The 23,082-nt window shown below is 38.4% G+C and overlaps 1 pseudogene; it reads left to right on the forward strand.

Annotated features, from left to right (window-relative positions):
• Positions 1 to 6,444: 6,444 nt before the first annotated feature.
• LOC128226399 (uncharacterized) lies at positions 6,445 to 22,688 on the forward strand (annotated as a pseudogene).
• The last annotated feature ends 394 nt before the right edge of the window (positions 22,689 to 23,082 follow it).

A 23,082-nucleotide genomic window follows, 5' to 3' on the forward strand; every position in this document is an offset into this window, starting at 1 on the left:
TGGCAAGTGCTGAACAATATAATGTTTTTGGATTATTTATTACTGATACCATAGCAGTGTGAAACATTGGCAAGTGCTGAACAATATAATGTTTTTTGGCTTATTTATTACCTATACCATAGCAGTTGGAAACATTGTCAAGTCCTGAACAATATAATGTTTTAATCACCATAAGCAGGTTTTTCATATCACAGTTTTAACAGCTATATCTATAAATTTAAAACTTTATTTGAATATATAAATATTGAATTATATCTCTACTGTTACTAATGGACGGTACAACCTATACACAATACAATATACAAATAACTTCAATAATGAATAGCTAGATAAGTTTAAACTGAAGTTATATTTAATATATTTATATATTTATAAGGTTATATTATATTTAGTCTACACATGATTACGCCGCATTTTTAAAAATCGTACAAGACAGTCCAAAGGACGGCTTTATCCACGCCGTTGTTTTTCTCTGAACCTGACTGGTACTTTGAATCTGATCAAGAGAGGGAAATAGGAAATACAAGTTGTTTGATCGTTAAACTAAATATTATTGGACAATTGAACATGTTATAAAAGGGTATTTGTTAAAATTATTCAGATTGTGTGTAGTGTAGGTAAAATCAATGTCAAGGCAATTTTGGCTAAAAATAGAAGGATAATGAGTCTTTGATTTATAACATCGATGAAACAGCAAGCCACTGGTTGAAAGTAATGATAACTTTCGGCGGAGTGCGAATCTGGGTATCAACCTGTGCAACTTGTTTAACACTTTCATTTAAAACTGATATCTTATCAGCATTGTCAAAATATGGAACTTTAAGTTCATGACGGATAACTTACACAAATTGCAATTGGTTTGAGTTCTTGGATCAAATTTTGTAACTGCTGCTAAAGCTTAGTCTGCATATCAAAGAGATATATCTTTATTTTTTAAGATGCTAGATGATAAACTAAAACACTTAAACAATAAACACTTACATAATGAAACTGATAAGATCCAGGAGAAATGTTAATGTTTTCAAAAAAAATGTAATGAATAGGTCACTCAATAAGGTCAATATTTGTACCAAGTTATGTTATAATCCATCAATGCACAAGTCAGTAATAACGTAGACACGAGCAAATGTACTCTGACCTTTAAATGTCTCGTATGACCTTGACTTTTGAGGTACGGACGCAGGTCAAGGTCAATGCACATTGCCTCAATGAGGAAAACCTTTGTACCAAATCATATTATAATCAATCAATACATATGGAAGTTAAAGCGCGGATACGAGCATGTGTACTCTGACCTTTAAATATCTCGTGTGACCTTGACCTTTGATGTATGGATCCGGGTTAAGGTCACTGCACGTCGCCTGAATGAAGACACAACATTTGTACTATGTAATATGGTAATCCATTAACGCATAAGTAATTTATAACGCGGACGCTATCTTGTGTATTCTGACCTTTAAATGTCTCGTGTGACCTTCACCTTTGAGGTATAGACCCGCGCCAATGTCAATACACAATGAGGACAAGATTTGTACCAAGTTATATGATAATCCATCAATGCATACGTAAGTTATATACCGGACAATAGCATGTGCATTCTGACTTTTAAATGTCTAGTGTGACCTTGACCTTTGAGGTATGGACCTAATTCATGGTCACTGCACATAGTCTTAATAAAGGAAACATGTGTACCAAATTATAAGGTTATCCATCAATGCATAAGCTAAATATAGATCGGACACGAGCATGTGTATCCTCACCTTAAAATGTCTCATGTGACCCTTACCGTTGAAGTTTCTAACTTGTTAAAGGTCAATTCACATTGTGTCAATGAGGACAGCATTGCTACCAAGTTATATGGTAATCCATCAATGCATAGGTCAGATATAGACACGAAATGCTACGGAGAACACAAACAGACAAACAGACAAACACACCGACAGACGGACAGACGGACGGACGGACGAAGTGCATTCCTTTAATCCCCTACCAAGTCCGTGCGGGTGATAAATAAATACATGAATATACATCTACATTTGCAAAAGACACGACATATAAATACCAGGTAAATATGTGGGGGGAATCATTAAAAAAAAATTATGAATACACGCACTATCCTATGTTTTATCTGCATACATAGGTTACAGCCCACTTGATTATGCGGGCTAACACACACCATACCTACAACGAGACCAGGATGTTTTTCACATGCGATATCCTCTGACTCATATTCCGACTCCTTTTGAAGGAAATGTTCTCTGGAAACCATAAAATGTCCATCCGACGTCTCAACATGTTCTCTGTTGGAACAAATTTCGCAAAAGTATTTATTACACTCGACGCAGTAAACACTTGCGGTTTTCTCCCTTCCTTTAGTGTCACATGATTTACAAATAACCTTTAAATTAAATCAGTACTTTCCTTTACTAATTTAGTATTTGTTTACAATTTCTATACAAATCTCAACAAATACAGGGGTGTACCTAGGCATACTCCAGCACGCCCAGGCGTACAAATGAATTAAGGATCCCGCGAAATGGCCAGTAAAAGTCCCACGTCAGGGGTTATCGGTTCCGCTCCAATCCCATACATCATATTGAGACCAGAATATAGGCATATCTTTACTTTTTTCACCGCTCATTTTAAATTGCTTCAGGTACGCCCATTAATTATGAAGTCATTTCTTTGATAATCAGCTAATATAAATCAATTACATAATTGTATCACAGAACCACTGTTTTTATAAAACAGACTTGATTAAATCTGCAAGCATAGCATGTAGACGAGCGTATTTTACTTATATTGTTACCGGGGCCATTCGATTTCCCATGAACGTGCCACGTTCTAACATACAACGCCACCACAAATCATTTCGGACCTTGATGACAGTCATATACCTGTCATAACCTGAATTGCTCGTCATATAAGCGCAATACAAAGCCACCTTGGCATGACGCGCACTCTCTAATGATTTACATGCATCCGTCCATTATTCAACATATTGTAATGTTTCCTTACATTTTTTTAGTTGGTACTCAATGGAGCCATCTCATGATATTGACAATATTAAGCTTTTTGCACATGTCACTCAATTCCATTGCCCCTTTTAAAAGAAGAGCCAAATTTAGTTATTCTACCCCTCATTATTTGCTGGGTAAATTGTGTTGGTACATGTGTTGACAGGTCATCATTCGCCAACCTATACATGTCTATGTCACCTTCAACGTTAGCACCAAGGTTTCCACATTGACCAGACCCCGCCGAGCCACACCTAGTATCTGTGGAACTGTGCCTATTTACTGTAGGAACAACAGACCGAACAATGATATCCTGAACATCAATTACGTTACCCTTATTATTGTTCACCGGATCCACGTTTGGCAGGGGTATTTGTGGCTCAAGGGGTATCTGCGGTGGCAGGGGAACTAAGGCGTCTACCTTTGTCGCCGTGCACGTGGCTGCACATCTACTTCTGCTACACTCCGTTTTCTTCCTCTAGGGCGTTCTCGACCCGGCATTGTTGAAACAGGCGTATTTAATAGTATTAATTATATAACTCAATTTTTTTTCATTTTCTCAATCTTCCAAGAGCTTTTTATTTTCCGATCCACTCCGAGTTTTGCAAGGAAAAAAGACTCCCGGTTCATAGACCGGTCGAATCGCATTCAAAATTGCATCCTAAACTTCTGTAAAATATCGTAAACCGGTCCCATTACTCGTGGATAAAATGGCAACTTATTCAACGCTCGTTGATAAGATAGCCAAATTATTATACGCCGTTGATTTGAAGGCCCCAATATTCTACGCTCGTTGATAATAAAGCCCGCACTGTTCAACGCTCGTTGATAAAATGGCCCAATTATTCTACGCTCGTTGATAATATATCCCCCATTATTATACGCTCGTTGATAATATATCCTCCATTATTATACGCTCGTCGATAATTTATCCCCCATTATTATACGCTCGTTGATAATATATCCCCCATTATTATACGCTCGTTGATAACATATCCTCCATTATTATACGCTCGTTGTTAATTTATCCCCCATTATTATACGCTCGTCGATAATTTATCCCCCATTATTATACGCTCGTTGATAATATATTCCCCATTATTCAACGCTCGTTCATAAGATGGCCCCATTATTCTACGCTCGTTGATAACATATCCCCCATTATTCTACATTCGTTGATAACATATCCCCCATTATTCTACGCTCGTTGATAACATATCCCCATTATTCTGCATTCATTGATAATAAAGCCCCCATTATTATACGCTTGTTCATAAAATGGCCCGATTATTCTACGCTCGTTGATAACATATCCCTCATTATTCTATGCTCGTTGATAACATATCCCCCATTATTCTACGCTCGTTGATAACATATCCCCCATTATTCTACGCTCGTTGATAACATATCCCCCATTATTCTGCATTCGTTGATAACATATCCCCCATTATTCTGCATTCGTTGATAACATATCCCCCATTATTCTACGCTCGTTGATAACATATCCCCCATTATTCTACGCTCGTTGATAACATATCCCTCATTATTCTACGCTCGTTGATAACATATCCCCCATTATTCTACGCTCGTTGATACCATATCCCCCATTATTCTACGCTCGTTGATAATATATCCCCCATTATTATACGCTCGTTGATAATATATCCCCCATTATTATACACTCGTTGATAACATATCCCCCATTATTCTACGCTCGTTGATAACATATCCCTCATTATTCTACGCTCGTTGATAACATATCCCTCATTATTCTACGCTCGTTGATAACATATCCCCCATTATTTTACGCTCGTTGATAATATATCCCCCATTATTATACGCTCGTTGATAATATATCCCCCATTATTATACGCTCGTTGATAATATATCCCCCATTATTATACGCTCGTTGATAACATATCCCTCATTATTCTACGCTCGTTGATAACATATCCCTCATTATTCTACGCTCGTTGATAACATATCCCCCATTATTCTACGCTCGTTGATAATATATCCCCCATTATTATACGCTCGTTGATAATATATCCCCCATTATTATACGCTCGTTGATAACATATCCCCCATTATTCTACGCTCGTTGATAACATATCCCTCATTATTCTACGCTCGTTGATAACATATCCCTCATTATTCTACGCTCGTTGATACCATATCCCTCATTATTCTACGCTCGTTGATAACATATCCCCCATTATTCTACGCTCGTTGATAACATATCCCCCATTATTCTACGCTCGTTGATAACATATCCCCCATTATTCTACGCTCGTTGATAACATATCCCTCATTATTCTACGCTCGTTGATAACATATCCCCCATTATTCTACGCTCGTTGATACCATATCCCTCATTATTCTACGCTCGTTGATAACATATCCCTCATTATTCTACGCTCGTTGATACCATATCCCCCATTATTTTACGCTCGTTGATAAAATGGTCCTCGCTATTATAACTGTGCACAATTTCGTTATACTTACAATATTTTAAATTTAAAAAACAACAACATTTGTTCATGCTTATATTAAAGAAATCTGTTACATGGTCAAATAAAAACAGATACTAGCAAACTGAATACCTATAATTGAAGTAGTATAATACTTCAGCGGAATTTACTTACAGTTTGTTTTCATTCAGTCCAGTTTATTTAATCTTATTTTATCTTTCAGCAAATAAATCTAAGAAGAAGAGAACACTACAGTCCCGTTCTGGAGTAGCACCAAGGAGCAAAAGATCGTTGTTTACAAGTCCGTCTTAGATGTTTTCGGGTCAAGCTTAGATGGTTCGCAGTCCGAATAAAAGACAACAAATGGCGGAGTCTGAGAAAGCAACACAGACTTGTTCTCATTCAGATGACTATAAAGTGTAGATATATATTAAGTAATACATGTAATAATACCCTTATGAATACTTCGTGCTGTTTCCATAGATGCTTAGCACATAACATACATATTTCCTTTTTTCATATGGTGTTACGACTGTCTTGCGTTGAACTTTTGGTCAATTGTTTTATGATTAAATAATTTATTTGTAATATATCATTACATTAAAATGCATATCATCATGAACCATTAGAGATCACAGAACCTGTTTCCAATACTTTATATTTTATTTTCATTTTCTATCGATTTTTGCCATTTTTTTACCAGACAGACTCAAATTTTAAGGACTCAAATAACTTCAGTGACAATTCAAATGGGTTTCATGATTTCTGCAATAGGCCCAGAAGAGATTTAGCTAGCCGTGGACATTTAGGAGACTGTCAAATATAGCAGTGGAGAACATCGCACTAAAGTCATCAATAATGAAGTCCTGCAATGTGCTATGAATATGGTTTGTCAACAACACTACCCATACAGCCATAATAGAAACAATTTCCAAGGACAGTAAATACATATAGCAATGGCAAAAACTGTTTCCAAAGCAATTGGTGATGAAGTCAATGACATTATTAAAAGGCGTGAAACGTTGTTCAAAGTGACCTCCTAACTTTGGATTGGCAAAATGCGCACCAAGAAATGAGGAGACAATTTCCACTTTTAATAGAGCTTTTCAGTTCCTTCATTGATTCCAACAAGAGAGATAAAATCCATTGGATTGTGATGTAAACCAGCATTCTTCTTTATACCAGTCTCCAGCATTTTAACCTCATTCAACTTCTTCTGGGTATGGTAGTTGACAGCTGCGGGTTGACAAAAGAGGTGTTTTCTTGATAGTTTTGTTGATAACAATATTTTCATATTGTATTTTGAAATTATGAGGAAGTTTAATGATATCAGTCATTTAAAGATATCAAACAGAAAGTTACTTAAATGTGATACATATTTTGAGTCACCTCCGAATCTATATTAATTTGATCTTAACTACAATCTTGCCTTTATTTCATTTTTATCAATAATTTACAGGATACCTTAAAGCTGCACTCTAACAGATTGAAAGTTATGATTTTTTTTTTGTCTCAGAATCAGATCTTTTGTCAGCAGTCTTATATCACTAGTTTCCAGACGTTTACACAAAAATTGGCTCATTCGAAGACAAAAATAGTTGTAAAAACAGTTAATAGGTAACAGGTAAAACGCGAGAGTGCAGCTTTAATAAAAGTAAAAAAATGATAGCCCGAGGCCAAATTCGGTTGTGTGCCATTAAAACAAGCATATACGCTTAACCTAAATGATATTAATGCAAAGCTCGTTTACTTTAAAGAGGCTTGCTAAAATATGATATCGGCAACTTTTTTAAAATTCATTAATTTTACTAATACTTTTTAGCACCAAACTGCAACTGGTAGATTCTCATTTGAACAAAAAATTGTATGTCCAAGCCTTAAATTATTCATTATTCATAACATGAACGCTTTTTTGCGTTAGAAAGCATATTCTGACGTACGTTTTAACCCGGTTAACAACAAAAACCGTGTTATAAAAATGGTGTGTGTTGTTGGGCGGAGGGGGGAGAGGGGGCGGTCTGTCGGTCGTCAAACTAGGGGTTTTCAGAGAATAACTTTAGTTTCGTTCATCATATGGACCTTAAACTTGGTATTTAGTAAGAACATGTGGATAGCTCGCTTTGGATTCCTTTTGGATCCGTTCCGTCAAAGGTTAAGATCACTAAATATAGAAATGTTGTTTCCGGTGATTTACTACAGTTTCTTTCATATCTCTTTTTGGGGGATTTTTTTAACCAGGTTTCATGGGATTGCGTTTAGGGTCCGTAGGCTCAAGTTCAAGGTCACTGTTACTAAAACTAGAAATATGAATGAAATGATATATCTTCGGTTAGGGTTTTCATATTGTCACCAAACTTGGTATATATAGAAAGAGTTTATAGGGACCTATCATTGAATTGTGTTTGGGACCAATAGGTCAAGGTCACTGTTACTATACATAGACAAATGGTTGAAACTATATACTAGTATCTTTAGTTAACGTTGACATGTTGTGACAAAACTTGGTATATAGGAAGAATTGATGGAGATCTTTCATGGGATTGCATTCTGGGCCCTGAGGGTCAGTGTCACTGTTTTAAAGAAATAAAACAGTTGAAACTGATTCTCATAACACAGGCTGAAGTTTCTCTGTCAATCATTAAAGACCTGGTTTCGTCGCATTGTCGGGTTTCTTGTTAAAACGCTTCAACAAACGATCTTTAAGAAGATTTTTTGACGATATCCTACATTAATAAAAGTATTTGGTCACATTTCTACATGAAATAAACAATGCTGATATATAGTCATACAGTACGAAAAATGAATGATTCCCTTCAAACAAATACCAATACATTTGCTTTTATTACAAAAATGTGTGGCATTTCATTTTATGGCATTAACATTCTTTATGATATAGGACTTTCTGTGTCGTACACTAGCATCCTCGAAAAGGAACGTTGTTACCGAGCAGGAAGAAAAGATAAAAAATGTTGTGAGACGTTATGTTCTAAACACAGAAAACAAGTATAAAAGTATTCCAAAAACAAATCGTGACTTCGTGGTACTAAATGGTATTCAATCTAACAGTAGTATGCCTGAAAATAAATCAATTGAACAAAATGTTCATGCAATGGAAATAGATGGCAAACAATCTATACACATACATATATATGTTTATATTTCTTAAAATTTTAACTTATCATGGTTTTTGTTTCACAATCTGAATTGATAATTATTACAGAGGTTGTTAAAAGCAGTAATGTCCTTAAATGTTGTTGTTGCTGTTCAACCCAACCACCCCTGTGCCAGGCTACTGCCTCAATGACCCCAGCAAACGTAAGCAAAAAATATATGTTTCAGTAAAATAGTCAAATATGCATACAATTATAATTATATAAAATGCATAGGCATGGACTCAAAAAAAGTGTGTGCATGTGAGTAAACAATAGTGTAGTTTGAGACTGTGACTTAAACGTTATTGTCCACATCAGCGATAACAAAACAACCCCAAAAGAGCGCAGATAAAAACTGGTTTTAGAAAAGTTATTAACATTGACATAATACGATTTTGCACTTGGGTATAAGTATACGACGAAAGAAAACTAAAGTACAAATATCTAATTGTGCAGTAGAGAAACGTGAAAGGAAAGGATTCGACATTTCTTTTTTTCTTTTCGATATGTGTTTCAAACAAAATCTAATTGTAAAACGAATCTATACTGGATGCTCAATTTAAATACAAATTGTTTGAGGGATGAAAAGAATAGCTCTACTTGGACACGAAAGCGGACATGGGCGCGGACACGGACAGCGGATCCATAAGTTATGGAATACAAGCCGTTGTTCGCTTATGCGCGCGTGTGTGCGTTTTCGCTGCTAGCGTGCGTGTGTGTGTTTCGCTGCTGGCGTGCGTGCGTGCGTGTGTACCTGCGTTGCGTGTGTGTGTGTGTGTTCTCGCGTACGCGCGCGCGCGTGTGTGTGTGTGTTCGCGTGCGCGTGCGTGTGTGTTCGCGCGCGCGTGAGTGTGTTTTCGCTGCTAGCGTGCGTGCGTGCGTGTGTGTGTACGCGCGTGCGCCTGTGTGTGTGTGTGTGTGTGTGTGTGTGTGTGCGTGCGTGCGTGCGTGTGTGCGTGTGTGTGCGCCTGTGTTTTTCAAATAAATTTAAGAAATTCTGATTTCTAAAAGGCTTTCAATTTTGCACAAATTCTTATATTATAACGAAATAACTTGTTGCAAGTTTATTATTTATAAATTTTACTCAATTATTTTTTCTTTGTTGACGTTGGCACACTAACTTCCATATCGGTACGTTAGCATGTCGACGGCGCTTATTCGTGCTATAAGTATCATGCGAGTCAATTACACTACACACTAACACACACGATAATTATTGAACGTTGGCCTTGACAACATGGTACAACACAGTTACGTCCACTCCCGCTACGTCCTTGTGTATTATTTATGTATAGCGGACCCTAACAATCAATATATTACTGTGGCCATAGAAAGTCCCGCCAGCTCTTATAATCGTCAAATGTTACAAGCAATAGTTATTTTCATTGTTACTCTACAAAATATTTTGCCAGGTCCTAGATACGAAAGACTCCTGGTGGCATTTCGATTTCACAATAACATTCTTGAAAACATGAATTTGAAATCGTGAATTCATGGAGTTGATATCGTAAAATGTATGCACTCGAGAAACCATTAAAGCGTGACTGATTCGTGAAGTGAACTCCATAAATTCGTTAATTCATGTAGTTATGGCTCAACGGGTCTTTTGTATATAAACTGGTTTCTGCCAGCACATCACATTTCTCGTTCAGATATTTGACCAGACTGACTCGAGTGCTCACTCGATCGCCATGCAGAGCTATATTGCGGATATAAAATCTTTGGTTACTAGATCAGAATTATGATGCTAATTTTCGAAGGTACCGTACTAATGTTTTTGGGTGATGGGGTCATTTGGGAGGCGGTGGCCCTTCACGTGATATAATTTGGGGTCTGGGTCATCTCCCAAAGGAATATGTTTTGCTAATTTCAAATTTGGTTATTCACGGTGTTGCGTCCCACATTTTCTACTGTTAGAAACACCATACTCTACTAAACAGCTGTCATGGGGGTGGGGAGGGGGTTAGGATGTCCGGAAACACCATACTCTACTAAACAGCTGTCATGGGGGTGGGGAGGGGGTTAGGACGTCCGTTAACACCATACTCTACTAAACAGCGGTCATGGGGGTGGGGAGGGGGTTAGGATGTCCGGAAACACCATACTCTACTAAACAGCGGTCATGGGGGTGGGGAGGGGGTTAGGACGTCCGGAAACACCATACTCTACTAAACGGCGGTCATGGGGGTGGGGAGGGGGTTAGGACGTCCGGAAACACCATACTCTACTAAACGGCGGTCATGGGGGTGGGGAGGGGGTTAGGATGTCCGCAAACACCATACTCTACTAAACGGCGGTCATGGGGGTGGGGAGGGGGTTAGGATGTCCGCAAACACCATACTCTACTAAACAGCGGTCATGGGGGTGGGGAGGGGGTTAGGATGTCCGCAAACACCATACTCTACTAAACAGCTGTCATGGGGGTGGGGAGGGGGTTAGGATGTCCGCAAACACCATACTCTACTAAACGGCTGTCATGGGGGTGGGGAGGGGGTTAGGATGTCCGCAAACACCATACTCTACTAAACGGCTGTCATGGGGGTGGGGAGGGGGTTAGGATGTCCGCAAACACCATACTCTACTAAACGGCTGTCATGGGGGTGGGGAGGGGGTTAGGATGTCCGCAAACACCATACTCTACTAAACAGCGGTCATGGGGGTGGGGTGGGGAGGGGGTTAGGACGTCCGGAAACACCATACTCTACTAAACAGCTGTCATGGGGGTGGGGAGGGGGTTAGGATGTCCGCAAACACCATACTCTACTAAACGGCTGTCATGGGGGTGGGGAGGGGGTTAGGATGTCCGCAAACACCATACTCTACTAAACAGCGGTCATGGGGGTGTGGAGGGGGTTAGGATGTCCGCAAACACCATACTCTACTAAACAGATGTCATGGGGGTGGGGAGGGGGTTAGGATGTCCGCAAACACCATACTCTACTAAACAGCGGTCATGGGGGTGAGGAGGGGGTTAGGATGTCCGGAAACACCATACTCTACTAAACGGCTGTCATGGGGATGGGGAGGGGGTTAGGATGTCCGGAAACACCATACTCTACTAAACGGCTGTCATGGGGGTGGGGAGGGGGTTAGGATGTCCGGAAACACCATACTCTACTAAACGGCTGTCATGGGGGTGGGGAGGGGGTTAGGATGTCCGGAAACACCATACTCTACTAAACGGCTGTCATGGGGTGGGGAGGGGGTTAGGATGTCCGGAAACACCATACTCTACTAAACGGCTGTCATGGGGGTGGGGAGGGCGTTAGGATGTCCGGAAACACCATACTCTACTAAACAGCTGTCATGGGGGTGGGGAGGGGGTTAGGATGTCCGGAAACACCATACTCTACTAAACAGCTGTCATGGGGGTGGGGAGGGGGTTAGGATGTCCGGAAACACCATACTCTACTAAACAGCTGTCATGGGGGTGGGGAGGGGGTTAGGATGTCCGGAAACACCATACTCTACCAACATGTTTCCGTCCGAAATAGTCAATTATTATTAAACCAACATCTGCATACGATTTTAAAAGCATTTAAAATTGTAGACACTTTAGTTTAATAAACTATTTTAAATTGTCTTCATTAGTCTCATATTATAGTTAAATATATTTTAAAAAAGCACTGATATAAACAGTACAGAAGTTATATCATTTTAAAAAATACACGCAAACACACACAACAAAATCATGTCGTCGAGTTCACTACTGCTACCGCTACTGCCACTTTCACTGCCTCTGCCATTGCCACTGCCACTACCACTGCCATTGACACTTCTTCTAACACTTCCACTGCCCCTGCTACTGTGTTTACCACTACCTCTGCACTGCCACTGCCACTATCTCTGCCTTTGACACTGCTACTGCCACTTTCACTGCCACTACCAATTCCACTGCCACTACCACTACCACTGTCAGTGTCTCTGCCACTGCCAATTCCACTTCCACTGCCACTGCCTCTGCCACAACCACTATCACTTCCTCTGCCACTGCGACTTCAACTGCCACTACCACCTTCAGAGTTAACTATGAAATCATATGTTATACAATAAATACAATGTTTTAATCATAAGTATATTCTGTCGGTTTTGAGGACTCCTGTCTTCGTAATACTACTCTTCTATGTACAAAGTTTATTTTATTTACAGTTGGAGCCATTCCCTTTGCCCAAAATATGACAACAATAATAAATAACGGAAGTATATATGAGCTATAGAACATCTATTTCAGTGAGATATAAATTATATTCTGTAACATTTAACTTTTGAGTATGTATAAGTTTCAGACCTTTATTTACGACCATTTTTCACACCTTTTATTGTAATGGTCAAAAGCGCTAAAGTAAAGCATTGTTATTACAATAATGCATTTATTTATAGAATATTTACAACTTGTATTAATAATATTAATAGACTGAAGAAATCAAACCGGAAGGCATTCAAAATATTTCTAAATCACTAAAATAGGACAAATACCACAATTTTGATGAATTTTCGCTCCAGAATGAAGCTCTAAAAATATAATATTATAACATACATGTTTTCTGTGCACCACTGCGAACATTGATACAAATGACATTTCCACGGTAAGTGTTATATAAATGTGCCATTTAAACCTCTAAGTTTTGTATTATGACAAAATCCCAGGGTTTCATATCTTGGGTAAATTTGTATGGGAACTAGCTGGTTCTCGACCCGGCTCTCAGAGCCACAGCTCGTACGTGTGGTCGTGCATGGAACGAGATCTGTCTCCTCTCTTCTGTCTTTCCCACAGGCTCTTGGAGCCAACAATGTACATGCGTATGTGGTCGCGCATGTTACGATAACTTTTCAATCGCCTCTCTTCATTACTGCCAACACTATTGTGTCTTTTTCTCGCACCCTCTTCACCTCCTCTTACTTTTATCTCTCACTTTAACTCTTTCCTATCTTATTACCCTCTTATCTTTCCCATTTCTATATCCCGTCTTCTCTTATATTTCCCTCCCTCTCTCCTACCTCTTCTATCCCCTTCCCTCTTCTAACCTCCTACCACTCCCTTCTTCCCCCTCCCCCTCTTCTATCCCCCTCTTCTACCCCCCAGTCCCTCCCCTCTTCTACCCTCCTACCCCTCCCCTCTTCTACCTGCCCTTCTACCCCTCCCCTCTTCTACCCTCCTACCCCTCCCTCCCTCCTTTCTTCTACAGTCCTACCCCTCCTCTCTTCTATCATACCCTCCCTTTTTCTACCCTCCTACCCATCCCCTCTTCTACTCTACCCCTCCCCTACTACCCCTTCCCTTTTCTACCCTCCTACCCATCCCCTCTTCTACTCTACCCCTCCCCTCTTCTTCCCTCCTACCCCTCCCCTTTTCTACCCTCCTACCCTTCCCCTCTTCCTCCTACCCCTCATCTCTTCTACCCTCCTACCCTTCCCCTCTTCTTCCCTCCTCCCTCTTCCTCCTACCCCTCATCTCTCCTACCCCTCCTATCCCTCTTCTATTCTCTCGTTCCTCCTCTATCCCCCGCTCTTCTCTCCTGTCCTCCCCTTTCCTCTCTCCCGCTTTTCTATCCTCCCCCTTTTCTACATGAAATTAATTTCAAAGCAGCATTTTTAACAAGATGCTTTATTTATTTTATTTGTTTATGTTTGATACGTTCTTATAATTAAATTTTAAACTAATATGTGTACCAGTTTTGAAAAATAAAAATAAACTACAAATCTTTATCAACATATATTGTATTTATATTATGACTTCAAATAAAACGAAGATTTTATCAAAACAGCGCTCTCGATATTGATCATATTTGCATTTTCACATTCAAATGATGATTTTCATCTGCATTTTGAAATGCGTAGTATTTTATGTCCGTATGAAGTACATCATGAAACAGTTATATCATCTATTCGTTACGATATGTTGCGTTTTTATGCCACGTATGCAAATTTGCACCTGTGGTATGTTTTGAACGCAATTATATGGTAATTGATAACATTGACTTGTTAATAAAATGCCATTAGCTTGTGTTGAAAAGAACGTGAGACATAATGATGAAGCTCATTTTATTCACGTCAGATATTAATATCAATATCTGTTACACCGATATGATGTTGCAGAAAACATTTAAACTGCACGTATTTACGATTGTGTTTTTTTCATTCTCAAAAAAAAATAAAAACCAAGAATGTGTTAACTTCCAAAGTATCAGCTGAAATAGGAGTGCGCGGGCTTTTCGTGATAATTTAATGTATTTGAAATTTAAGCAATCCATGTTGATAGCATATAAGTCACAAAGAAAGTAAAACTAATTTAATAAATTTAATAAAGAAAAAATGAATATTGAAAAAAAGGGATATTTTTCATGGTCTGGCCTTGAAATGATCATTCCATGTACCCTGAAGTGTTCAATGTTGTGTTCTAAGTGCCTTATTATAAAGAAATGCAATACAAATCTTCTACATTTAAAGTATAATAAATCGGTTCGGAAATGTTCTGAACGACAAAAAGTGAAAATACGATGTACAGCTCGGTTCTCAGAAAACATGTGTTAGAAATTTAATACCAGCTGGGCAGTCAGTATTTATAACTCTGTGGCTTGCTTTAGATCATTATCACAGAGGTGCTAATAAACACTGACCCTGGGTAACCTTTATCAAAATGATAAGTTTTGAGGGCAAAAACTCTAGACTGAATATATCGCTTCTTTATTTTAATAAATAAATTATTTTACATGTAGTTAGTGTAAAATATTTCAAAAAGACAGTCTATTTCTATTTTAAAAATTATGTTCCATTTTCTCCCACAATTTAAATGAAGCCAATTTTCCAATGGAAAAACCTTGAAAAGCCATTCCCATTGGAAAATGTCCTTCCCATTGGAAAAGTTGAGGTCAGACACAACTAAATAAATTTCAAATTTTATAGTAAATTTACTAATTCGCAAGTAAGAAAGCACTGATTTCTAGTGCTTCACGACCCCCAACACCATACATGGGGATAAAGCTGCACTTTTGAACCTAACATTAAACAACGTGTAACACAATGGCCCCCGCAAATAATTATTCATCGATGTTAAGGTCTTCATTTCTTTCTTTCACTATTAAGTGGTCAAAATGCCATAGCGTTTATTTTCATTGGAGCTTCATTACCATTACCGGCAGGTGTCGATTAGATATTCTGAGAGTACAGTTAATCGCTTAAGCATATGCTAAGAATGGCCCTTAGACTTGAATAATACTTATCAAAGGACCTGCCTTTTGTTAAACTCATATGTTACTTGGTACCATTGAAGATCAATCGGCTAAGGCTATGGTCAACCACTAATGGCTATTTTAAGTACTGTCCAGAAATTAGCTTAATTACCGTGTTTACTAAAAGTGGTTTGGTCTAGTTTTTTTGACGTCACTGAAACTATTGATTGACAAGCTCTTTTTGTGGCGATAGCCAGTTAAATACTTTGGTTATTATCACGTGAGATTAAATGTATCACATTATATCGTTAAAGGGGAATTAGGAAACACTTCTGAATAGACAGCTACAATTGGGGCCAACTAGGGAGTAAAAAACCTTAGTTTGGGAGTTCGAGAAGTAGTCTGTTTTTGGTTAGGATTCTGATAGTCGTGAATGTAATTGGGTTCAAATCTTCAGGTCTTCGGACTGAGTCTAGTCAGCCTACCTGGTCAAGATCTGACAGTCAGCTTTGCTCTCGTATAATAGAACAAAATAATTGACAATTACGATATAAACAATTGCTTACAATAAAACTTGCATCATCGGACGTAGTTGTATTGACTTTATTAGTATACGATTGAACGGCTTAGTGTATAGCACGCTGTTTGATAGTGAGGGTGCTACAAACGTTAGAAAAGATCATTAACGTTTCTCCTAAGAACTATAAAATTGGTTGAACGTAACCACTGTGTATTCGGCAAAATGACTATATCCAGTGCATTCGGAACTCCTCGGCCATTTTTGTCAAAAACAACCTCGGATGTATGCAGGTACATCAGTTGAAGTAGTTCGTAAAATTTTGAATTATATCATTAATTAAATGTAGTGTTTTAGAGTTGTATTTATTGGTCTAAGTTTAAATTGATTGCCATTGAATTGTATTATTGCAAACATATTTAAGAATCCCAAGAGTAATGTCACAAAGTTTAACTGCTAAATAAAATTACTACGCGATCTACTTGCAGCGGACTTAAACGTACCACTTTTTGAGTATGTAAACCGTCCAAATACATCCGAGGTTGTTTTCGATAAAATGGCCGAGGAGCTCCGAACGTATCCAGTGAACGACAACAAACAATGCGGTGAAAATGTAAACATAAAGAAGATCAAGTAGATCAAGAAAGTTCAGCCTGTTTTTAACCACACACACCATTCATCTTAATAACCTATAAATACGAAAGTTAACTAATGATGCTAGATGGTTCAACCATGATTTGATTCATTGTCATATGTTTGTTAAAGTAAATAAGACATTTAACAATGAGTAGGCATTTACCGAACTTGTATAGTTTGGTCTGGAAGTGTTGTTTTCAAACAAAAATGAAAACTTAACTGCGATGCTTTTAACTATATTTACAGACGCCTGCACAGCCTAAAGGCCGCCCCTAACACTCTTCAATAGTTGCCTGGGGCAGCTGCTTAGTAAAATCAATCATGATCGGGAAAACCTAAGTAACGTGCGGCATCAACAAGGCCAACAGATCCCTTCCGAGAAAAGCATGCTCGACCATTAAGGGATCCACGGGCTTTTATATACAGTAAATTCTAAATCCACACGGAGCCCGGGCTTTGCTCATTTGCATATTAACAACCACGTAAACATACAAACTATGAACGTAATTCCGTCTATAACGGAATGTTATACTATGATCGCAAATCCGTTAAACCTACATTGTTCTTTATTTTTATTACGTCATTGGACATACCACAAGACCTTAAAATGATTCCACCACACCATTTGCACATACTTGCAAATAAAAATATCCTCTACTGATAAACAAAATGAAGTACATAAATGTAATGTTGTCAGTGTAATGTATATAACATTACTGGATATATTTTCATTTTTCAAAACATTTCCATGCCCGGTATAGACATGAATAAACTCTATAAAAACGAAGCTTACACATTGCTTTAAAAATATTCAAAACTACATCTGACAAGCACGACAATATAAACATCATGTCCAAACGGTAGCAAAATCCTACAAACACCGTCCTCTGCAACCAAGGTACATTTTCCGTTACACTTTATAATGGTACCATGGGACTGACAAAATTCCGTTTATATGAATATGAATGAGGCATGGGAGAAAACACTTCTTCCAATGAAATCGCATGTAACAATGAAACACTCTTCAATAGCCAAGACGTCATATTGGGGTTTTGTTACATAAAATATTAACCAACACGTGTTTAATTTTTTTTCAAGATGGCTGCCCCCTGGTTTTATATTTTCACTATACGTATACGAGCGGGGTTTTACATTATTTAACATGTTCTTTGACTAATATAATATAAATTTATTATTTTTGTCGATTTCCTCACGAATTAAAAAAGAATGCAACAATACTGAATACATGACATTTCATTGATGCAGTAATTCTGATACACACTCACATACTTTCATTTAAATTACAATACAACACAGATAAAAGTGTTTTAAACATCTCATAGATTACGCTATAACCAAAGACATACATAAGCTTCATTTATATATCCTCGCTATTATAACTGTGCACAATTTCATTATACTTGCAACATTTTAAATTTAAAAAAAAATCATTTGTTCATGCTAATATAAAAGAAATCTGTTACCTGGTCAAATAAAAAACAGATACTAGAAAATTGAATACCTATAATTGAAGTAGTATAATACTTCAGCGGAATTTACTAACAGTTTGTTTTCATTCAGTCCAGTTTATTTAATCTTATTTTATTCTCTTCTCTAAAGTACAAATATCTAATTGTGCAGAAGAGAAACGTAAAAGGAAAGGATTTGACATTTCATTATTTCTTTTCGATATGTGTTTCAAACAAAATCTAATTGTAAAACGAATCTACATTGGACGCTCAATTTAAATACAAATTGTTTGAGGGATGAAAGGAATATCTCTACTTGGACACGAAAGCGGACATGGGCGCGGACACGGGCAGCGGATCCATTACTTATGGAATATAAGCCATTGTCTTTGAAAAAGTGTGTGTGTTCGCCCGCACGTGTGTGTGTATGTGTGTGTGTTCGCGTGCGCGTGCGCGCTCGTGTGTGTGTGTTTTTGCTGCTAGCGTGCGTGTGTGTGCGTGTGTGTGTGTGTGTGTTTGTGTGTGCGTCCTTGCGAGCGTGCGAGCGTGCGTGCGTGTGTGCCTGCGTAACGTGAGTGTGTTCTCGCGTGTGTGTGTGCGTGCGTGCGTGTGTGTGTGTTCGCGCGTGTGTGTTTTCGCTGCTAGCGTGCGTGCGTGCGTGTGTGCGTACGCGTGCGCGCCTGTGTGTGTGTGTGTGTGTGCGTATGTGTGCGTGTGTGTGCGTGTGTGTGCGTGTGTGTGCGCGGGTGTGCGCGTGTGTGCGCGCGCGCGCGCGCGTGTGTGTGTGTGTGTGTGTGTGTGTGTGTGTGTGTGTGTGTGTGCGTGCGTGCGCCTGTGTTTTTCAAATAAATTTAAGTGATTCTGATTTCTAAAAGGCTTACAATTTTGCACAAATTCTTATATTACATTAACGAAATAACTTGTTGCAAGTTTATTATTAATTAATTTTACTCAATTAATTTTTCTTTGTTGTCGTCGACACGCTGACTTCCATATCGGAACGTTAACATGTCGGCGGCGCTTATCCGTGCTTTAAGTATCGTGCGAGTCAATTACACTACACATTAACACACACGATAATTATTGAACGTTGGCCTTGACAAATGGTACAACACAGTTACGTCCACTCCCGTTACGTTCTTGTGTATTATTTATGTATAGCTGACCCTAACAATCAATATATTACTGTGGCCATAGTAAGTCCAGCCAGCTCTGATAATCGTCAAATTTTACGAGGAATAGTTATTTTCATTGTAACTTTACAAAATATTTTGCCAGGTCCTAGATACTAAAGACTCTTGGTGGCATTTCGATTTCACATTTACATTTTTGAATATATGAAGTTGAATTCGTGAATTCAAGAAGTTGATATCGTAAATGTATGCACTCGAGAAACCGTGAACACGTGACTGATTCGCGAAGTGGAATACATGAATTCGTTAATTCGTTTAATTAGGGCACAACGGATCTTTTGTAGTTAAACTGGTTTCTGCCAGCATATCACATTTCTCCTTCAGAAATTTGACCAAACTGACTCAAGTGCACACTCGATCGCCATGCAGAGCGTATTTTGCGGATATAAAATCTTTAGTTACGAGATCAAAATTATGATGTTAATTTTCGAAGGTACCGTTGAAAAAAGTGTCTTAAAGTAAGAGAAGAAAAATGTTTAGTTTCTCAGTCACGTTTTTAAGAGCTTTAACATTTTTTTCCGTCCGAAATAGTCAATTATTATTGAACCAACATCTGCATACGATTTTAAAAGCATTTAAAATGGTACACACTTTAGTTAAAATCGGGTATGGCTGTCTTATAAACTATTTTAAATTGTCATCATTAGTCTCATACTATATTTAAATATAATTTAAAAACACACTGATATAAACAGTACATAAGTTATATCATTTTCAAAAATACACGCAAACACACACAACACAATCATGTCGTCGAGTTCACTACTGCTACTGCTACCGATACCGCTACTCTGCTACTGCTACTGCCACTGCCACTACCACTGCCTCTGCCACTGTCACTACCTCTGCCATAGTCACTGCCATTACCTCTGCGACTGCCACTGTCACTTCTACTGCCACTACCACTTCTACTACCTCTGCCACTGCCACTTCTACTGCCACTGCCTCTACCTCTGCCACTGTCACTGCCACTCCTCTGCCACTGCCACTACCTCTGCCACTGCCACTATGAAATCATATGTAACAGAATAAATACAATGTTTTAATCATACATATATTCTGTCGGTTTTGAAGTCTCCCGTCTTCTTAATATTACTCTTCCTAGTACAATGTTTATTTTATTTAACGTTGGAGCTATTACCTTTTCCCCAAATATGACAACAATAATAAATAACGGAAGTATATATGGGCTATAGAACATATATTTCAGTTAGATATAAAATATTTTCTATAATAATGAAACTTTTAAGTATGTATAAGTTTCAGTCCTTTATTTACGTCCATTTTCCACACCTTTTATTGTAATGGCCAAACGCGCTATAGTAAAGCATTGTTATTATAATAATGCATTTATTTATAGAGTATTCATAAATTGTATTAATAATATAAATAGACTGAAGAAAACAAACCGGAAGGCATACAAAATATTACTTAATCACTAAAATAGGACAAATACCACAATTTTGATGAACTGTCGCTCCAGAATGAAGCTCTAAAAATAAAATATTATAACATACATGTTTTCTGTGCACCACTGCGAACATTGATACAAGTAACATTTCCACGGTAAGTGTTATATAAATGTTCCATTTAAACCTCTAAGTTTTGTATTATGACTAAATCCCAGGGTTTCATATCTTGGGTATATTTGAACGGGAACTAGCGGTGCTGGTTCTCGACCCGGCTCTCAGAGCCACCGCCCGTACGTGTGGTCGTGCATGGTACGAGATCTGTCTCCTCTCTTCTGTCTTTCCCACTGGCTCTTGGAGCCAACAATGTACATGCGTATGTGGTCGCGCATGTTACGATAACTTTTCAATCGCCTCTCTTCATTATTGCCAACTCTAATTGTGTCTTTTTCTCGCACCCTCTTCACCTCCTCTTACTTTTATCTTTCACCTTAAATCTTACCTATCTTTCCTATCTTTTTACCCTCTCTTCTTCTCTTATGTTCTCTCTTCAGCTCTTCTTCTATATACTTTTTTATTCGCCCTCCATCCCTTACCCCTCTTCAATCTTTCTCGCCCTTTCCCACTTCTATATCCCGTCTTCTCTTATATTTCCCTCCCTCTCTTCTATCCTCCTACCCCTCCTCCTCTTCTACCTCTTCTATCCCCTCCCCTCTTCTACCCCCCTACCCCTCCCCTCTTCTACCCTCCTACCACTCCCCTCTTCTATCCCCCTCTTCTACCCCCAATCCTCCCCTCTTCTACCCCCAAATCCCTCCCCTCTTCTACCCCTCCCTCCCCTCTTCTACCCTCCTACCCCTCCCCTCTTCTATCATACCCCTCCCCTCCTACCCATCTACTCTACCCCTCCCCTCTCCCACCCCTCCCCTTTTCCTCCTACCCCTCATCTCTTCTATCCTCCTACCACTCCCCTCTTCTATTCTCCCGTCCCTCCTCTATCCCCCGCTCTTCTCTCCTGTCCTCCCTCCCCTTTCCTCTCTCCCGCTTTTCTATCCTTCCTCTTCTATCCTCCCTCCCCTATCCTCCCCCTTTTCTAAATGCAATTAATTTCTAAGCAGCATTTTAACAAGATGCTTTATTTATTTTATTTGTTTATGTTTGATACGTTCTTATATTTAAATTTTAAATTAATATATGCTTCATGAAGTTGTTTTCCGTGAACGCCTATTCCACCAGAAACTGGACGTCACGCACTGAAATATACATTGCCTAAGCATGACGTTGCTTGTTTCGTGCTTAATAAAACCATAACGTATATGCAAGATTATACTAGAGGATTTGAAACTGACTTACAAAGACAAAATCTGTGGTATTGAACTGTGACCTTGTTGAAGCACCAGAGAACTCTTCCTAAGGTATGATTCAAATCATAAAGAAGGTGCATGATTTAGCAATTCCTCACATTGACAATAAGGTTTTGGAAAAGGTTGTATTTGGGGGAGACGTTCTAACTAATGAGCGTGCGTTTTCAGATCAAGAAGTCATGCAAAACAATCATTCCGAGTGCAGTCAACTACTTGGGGGAAATTCACCGGCCAGAGGGCCTTCACAGAGAATTTGACTTCTTACTTGTCATCCAGTTTGGTTCATGTTGAGGTTGATTTAAAAGTTAAATGTTGTTGAAAGTTAGTTCTTTGCTTTTTTATCTTTGTTCTTAACTCAATTGTCAGGTATCAAGCTAGAGGGGGAGAGTTATTCCTGGCCTATTAATCTCCCCAATAGTCATTATGAGTGGGAGACATTTTTCTCTACTAAGACATTAGACAAATGAAATTGATCGAAATATCTCCCCATCTTTTTTTCAAACCTCGATGTTTTCAAAGTTTCTTTATTCCTGACTTGTGAATATTTGTTGATTATGATTTTTAAAGGTACTCTTTATCATGTATGCATCTAATAAAGGCCTATATTTAAATTCAGTTGCCATTTTCCTTTTTGAAATTGGTATACATATCTTATTTAACATATTAAGCTTACAAGATATCCCTC

Source organism: Mya arenaria, chromosome 1 (assembly GCF_026914265.1).
Source record: "Mya arenaria isolate MELC-2E11 chromosome 1, ASM2691426v1".
NCBI lineage: Eukaryota > Metazoa > Mollusca > Bivalvia > Myida > Myidae > Mya > Mya arenaria.